This window comes from Pomacea canaliculata, linkage group LG3 (genome assembly GCF_003073045.1).
Source record: "Pomacea canaliculata isolate SZHN2017 linkage group LG3, ASM307304v1, whole genome shotgun sequence".
NCBI lineage: Eukaryota > Metazoa > Mollusca > Gastropoda > Architaenioglossa > Ampullariidae > Pomacea > Pomacea canaliculata.
Window position 1 is genome coordinate 41,034,153 of NC_037592.1, and position 6,684 is coordinate 41,040,836.

The window sequence follows — 6,684 nt, forward strand, 5'->3', positions numbered from 1 at the left end:
TGCTGTCCGGGATAACTGAGGTCTTGTGATCTGATGGCGAGTGTCTTTAGTATTTGGTAGGCCTTCTTGCTGGCCTTATAATCACATTCACACACATATATATATATATATAAGTACTACTATTTGTGTATACATAAGACGCATCCTGTGCATTTTCACAGATACGTCTTGAAAGTTCTGATCATTTCTGATATTTTGTGGCACAATGGTGAGGTTGTTGACTTCCCACTGAAGTGTTTATAGTTATGTTATAGTTTGAACTTAAAAGTAGATTTTTCGTGTTATTTCAGACCCCGTGCTGAATAAGATAATATGATGGCCAGACTAGGCCAATCATCGTCTTGAAGATGTTGTTACATTTGTGCAGTGGGCGCTGAAATCTGCTCCTTGCACAAATTTCATGGCTGATGGCTTGAGGACTTGTGGAACCAGTTTCATGAACTGAAATAGCTTTCTCGCGCATAATAATTATTATATAAAGCGTCTTGCGCAATAAGGTTTTGTTCAGTCGTGTTTGTCATCACTGTTACACTTGTTAAATGTCAGCCCACGAGTTGAATGTTTTGAAGATTGTCAATAAAAGAAACAAGATACATTTTTGAGTTTGAAGCAAGTCTGGCTGTGTTTTAGCGAATATGACAATTCTCTCAATCTGAAACGTTTGCTAGACACAAGCGGCACTGGCACAGTTACTACATGGCAGTGGCACATGGCACAGTTACTACATGGCAGTGGCACATGGCACAATTATTCATCGCAACTTTGCCACACACTTGGCCGCCATGTTTTAATGACGTAGCACCATCACTCAAAATACACGAGCTTCCACCATCGCCTTGGTAACAAAAATAAATAGTAAGCAGAAAACATAAAGAAAGACAAATGATGCACTGCTAGAGACTTTAGTTACACAAAAAAGGTAGTTTCAGTAGGTCTGGAACTTTTGACAACAGCCGTGTTTTTTATTTTATTTTAGGCCCAGGGGTTAAGTAAGGTCAGGGTCAGCTACCTACCTCGATCATACCTGTGACAATTATGTTACATCTGAACTCATTTCTACCTCCTTTTAGGCACACACACACACAAAGAAAGATGGGGATAGAAGAAAATGAAAAGAATAGAGATAACCAATAGAAACTGAGTCAATCTCCGCAAGAAATGGGAAAGAAAAACAAACAGACAGGAAGGAAGGCTGGAAGAGATATAAACAGACCAAATTGAAAAAGGAAGAACTAGAAAGTGGTGACCAGTCTCTAGAAGCTAAAAACCCTTACCACTGCCTCTCCTCCCCGGATGACGATGCCACTACAATCAGGAGTGAGAGAGAATGTTAATAAACCTGCCAGCACCATTAGTAACCAGCAACAACACGGAGATGGTCATCTTTATTACAAACATCACAGGAACCTCTTCTGGGAAAGCTATAAAAGGAAATGCGTTGGAAAATAGGGTTTTTTGAGTCAGATGAAACACTCAATGACAGGGTAGCAAACAAAAAACAAACCCTTCTTCCGGCGGGTTGCAAGCGGGCATGATGTTGTATTGCAATGGTGGCGACAGTTGGGCCTCAGATTTTGGGTGGCTCTCGGGAATGTGTGTAAATACAAGGCTGACACGCAGGACAGCCCACCAAATCTGATTTGGCAGACAGTTGAGAGATGAAGCTAAAACACTATCAGGGCCAGACGTGGAAAAATGCTTCCATTTAGCGCCAAAGTTTGCAAGTGTTCACGAGCGAGTCCTCGATGGACAAGCCACAAGCTGGGTGTGATGTCACATGCAATTACCACCACTTCATGTCTTCACACTGACCTGCAGCACTCGGTGCACGCACACGCACGAGCTGACGAGCGTCAAGACGGAGAGTTCACGCTCCGCACAGCATTTCACCAATCGGAAAGCTTTAAAACTAATTTAAACTCTCCAGGCCACCTGGCTAAGGATGTCATTTGCATGAAATATAGACGTACGGTGAATGATGTAAGGGTTAAGAGTTTTCAAAAGACCATTAAATCAACTCTAACAGTAAACCACTTTAACACTGTTCATAAACAGGTTTAACGCTTTTGTTTAGTTCTTGTAACAGTAGGGCCTGTGTGGGAGGTAATATTGCCCCCATCGGCTGTCTTAAACAGCCTCTACAGTCACTTAAACCACGGACATGTTTAGGTGGATTGGTGTCTGTATGCCGAGACCAACGCATTCATGTGAAGTTCTCCGCTGTTAGTCTCGGCGAGCCTGAACAATAGTAATACCAGTTCGTGCTGAACCACAGATTTGCATAGATTACAGGTCAGTGGTTGCAGTAATTGGGCGAGTCAATGACATTTTGAGGCTTGTAAAGGAAAGGCTGAGCTGGATATTTATTAAAATTACTGAATTCCTAATTTACTAAAGTTACGTTAAACGACAGGCGAGGAATAAACCTAAGGTATTCATTTTCAAAAAAATTGTTTTCGGACGACAGAGATCTCAAACAGCCAATTGAAAGGTATAATTTTATTTATCTACATAAACTGAGTTGTGCAGCAGCAAATCTCGATGTCAGCATCCCTAAGCTTTTCCCCCACGTGACAGAATGTGAAAGTAACGGATGCTGCAGTAGTGTATTTGCATCATCTTTGTTGTGGTCCACTGCAGGTAGTTATTTGATACTTCAATGATGGCCAAGCAGTCGGTTATAAAGTATCGGCATAGTTAACAGCAGCATGACCAACTCACCCTCTACATAAGGACGTGTCGTGCACCTGGGCCCTGACTGTCCACTTGCAAATGAACTCAAGCGATTAACCAACTAATGTCTGCCTGCCACAATGTGATCGACGAGTTCTATCGCGAAAATAAAGCAAAACAAAAAGAAAATGGAAAACGAGAGAAACCTTGTAATCTGGAAAACAAAAGCAAAGCCAAAATACCCGGATCACAAACACGCAAACAAGTAAAACAACAACGAACCCCCAAAATCCCGAAACAAAAACGCCCCTCCCACAAAAAGCCTGCAGTGTGCGTGCCTCCCAGACATCAATAAAAGGGTCATTCACATCCCCGTCATTGCGCCATTCAGTGAGAAATGATCCGATGAAGACCGGAAAATGTGTGAAAAATGACCAGATGAGGAATGATTGTTATGATGAATTATTCGATGAGGAATTGCCTGATGAATGACTCGATGAAGAATAACCTTTTGATGCATGACACTGTGAGGAAGGTTCTTGTGAGGAATGTTCATGTCAGGCATGACCCGAGGAGGACCTGACCTTGCGAGGAGTGCCCGGCGCTAAGTGCACGTGCAGCGGCGAGCGGGCAGCTGATGGCCCGGGAGGAAGCAATTAATAATTCCTCCCGAGCCTTGCAGCCATGCAAATTGCTTCGGCATCGACTTGAGCGCTAGAGAATCTCGGGAAACACAACAAGGGGCTATCTACCCGATGTTTTTACATAGAAAATGGGTTTTCTGTCTACCCTTAGTCCCCAGCACCACCACCTCCTCCACTCTCCATCCATCCATCTGACAGTCGTGTTGGTGTAAGTGTAGCTCTTGTGTTGGTGTGAATGTAACTTGCATTTTTGCGCCTGCTACTCATGCGTTGGTGTATGTGTAGATGTTGTGCTAGTGTGAAGGTAGCCCGTGCTGATGTGTCTTTTTTTCTACTTCATTCCTTCGATCTTTTCTTTTCTTTCCTTGAACAATTATTATGCACCCCGCATTATTATTTAAAAGAAAATTTAAAATCTATTTTTATATCAAGTATTTTAATCTAATATTATAAGAAGAAACCGAAAAAATGGCGAGTAGCTTGTTATTCAGTTGATTCACATAAATGTCAATATAACCAATGGATTCATAAACTGGTTTTATTTGTTGAATTGAATTTTCCTTTTTCGTCTTTTTTCATCATTCCTTTATTCCTGGAATTTTTTTCTATTTTTTAAAAAGCGTAGCTAAGAAATTCATTATACATTTGCTTGGAGTTGTCAATCTGTGGGTTTTTTTAAATTTTACTCTAAGAAGATAACATATATGATACACAGCAATGAACAGAAAAGACTCAGAACAATGAAAGGTGGGGAGAAAATACTCAGGATGAGAACAGTGTGTAGAAAAGACTCAGAATAATGAAGGATGTAGAGAAAAGAAGGTGCGTGTAAGAGGCAAGTCACGAGAAAATGCTGAGGCACAAAGGGAGAGCAGCGAAACGACATGGAGATCAAGAACAGCAACTCTTCGGCGTCTCCTGCTTGGGATTCAGAATTCAGGGCCAGACTTATCTTTAACCTTTCTTCGTACAACAATAGCAACATTATCAGCAATAATAATGATTTCCTTCGCAAAGACCGCTCCACGCTCATGGATGTGCGCTCTATATTTTTAATACCCAGTCTAAAGTCAAATAATGAGAGATATAGCAAAGACCCGAGATAATCAGTCTGCTATGATATTATGTCGGACAAAAATCTCATTTTCGTAGAAAAAGAAAGTAGACCCTACAGAGTGCAGGCGGTAGATGGCGTGCATGGGAAGAGATCGATGATGCGGAGCATAAAACGCAAATCCAGCAGAAGGCATAAACCTCAGCCAGTTAGGGAAGGCAAATAAATCTTGTACCATTTATTGGTATTGGACAGAAGGTATGAGAAGGAAGGAAGGAAAGGATGAACAAGCTATGAATGTAACAGCCACAGCCTGCTCTGACGTCCAGACACTGACCACGCCGCCCCATAGGCTCCTAAACAAGAACAATCAAAACTGACCAGACGAAACATGTAAATATATAAAGACAGGAAAACATAAATCAAAGAACACAACACGAAGATAGTCACATTTAATTAATCCAGCACGATGGTTAAACCTGCAGCCTGGCGCTGTGAATGATTGATGATCTGTCAACGCAAGGGGCATTGGTTCAAGGGAGACAAACGTTTCAAGGCTTATTCATAGATCTCGAGAGTGGCGCCCCTTCCCTTCTGTCATCCCTTCTATATTAACATTAATTAGGCTGTATGACCTTCATGTGTAATATTTTTGTCTGAATAAATTGTATCTGTGAGAAACGATATGAGTGATCTGTTCTCATGTGACGCAGGGACTGGGAGGAGAGGCTTTAGAAACATTGTCATAACCATTCCAGTTGTCTCTTCATCTCGATGATGGGCGGGTGGGTGGTTGGTTGGGCAGGAAAGATTTATACGCTATCTGCGATCGCTTAGTCACTGAATCCGAGTTATTTCTCGCTGCACTGCTCTTGATGGACAGCTGTCCCACAAGTCTTTTTACTTCTGAGTAAATGTCAAGTTCCTGGCAGTAACAGTCTGAAAGCCTTAGGGGAATAGAATTATAAAGGAAATTACCTAACTTAACTCACTAGAACCTGACGGACTGCAGACTGTTATTAATTAAAGAACAGATAAATGCTGGCATAACTGAAATTTACAGACGTACCTCCCTCCTTCCAATTAAACACAGTCTTATTTATAGATGTGGTCTGTTTGTGTGTTGTTGTTGTTTTTGTTGTTGTTGTTGTTTTTGTTGTTGTTGTTGTTGTTGTTGTTGTTGTTGTTGTTGGGGAAGGGACGACCTGCGAATAGAAGCCTGCCGTTGCCCTTGAGCAGTGCTATATTCTATCTCTGTCTACATTGAACTTTCCAGTTCAAGTTGGATGTCTGCAACTTTATTTGATGTTCCGATGTGACAGACTCATTCACTGCACCAGGGTGCGGCTACCCGCTGTTCAGTGCTGACATGTTGCCGCTTTTATCGAACCTTTTGACGCTGACCGTCTGATGGCACATGCTACCAGGGTGCGGCCAGACCAGATGACTTGTCACAGACCGCATCACTGGCAAAAGTCATGCAGCGCCCCTGGCGGTGAGCAGGGGAGACAACGCAGGCGCCAGGAGCCAGGTGCTGAGCCCCACAACGTGCGCCGGTCCCTCTCCGACTCATTAGCGCGCGCCTGATGCCCGGATGGAAATGTTATTCACACGACAACGGCAGTCGTCCACAGCTAATTTAAATCACAGCATCCCCTGGGCTATCCTTGACGTTACTCCTCCTTGCGGAACGCCGAGTTCTGGCGTGGCGCTCGCCGGAAGAACAGTTCTGCTAACAGCAAGGGGGTAGGTCTGCTTGCAGTGCCAATCTTTTTTTGTGAAAGTACAATGATGAATGTATTTTTGTGATGGTGGGGGAGACGCATAAGATGACCAAAGGTGATGTCACAGCAAAGCAGCAGACCCTGAAGACAGGAGTGGAGAAGGAGCTTGAGAACTAACAGATCATGACTGTTGCCAATCCAACCCGCTGGAGGGAAGGACGACGACTACGATGCACCTCCGTCAGAAGTGTGTGTGTAGTTGTCAGAAAAGTCCTCAGCGTCGTGGCTAAAGGTCACGTCGCTGACCTGTCCGTCTCCGAGGCACGCTAGCAGGATTACATGACATGAATTAGGGCCAAGGCTCCGCGAAGCACGACCTCCCAGTCCCCATTCCTCCCTTCCCCCCATCGTGTGCATCATGAGGCCTCCTGACTGACGTAAAGCGGGTCCCGGATGTCGATGAAGCTCGCACGCTATGGCTGACGATCTGACGACAAGCAGATGATACACCAGGCCTACCTTCAACTGTCAGCTTGTCGTCAAGGGATGAACTCACCGCAGCTGAGATGATATCGTGTGTGGACAGGAA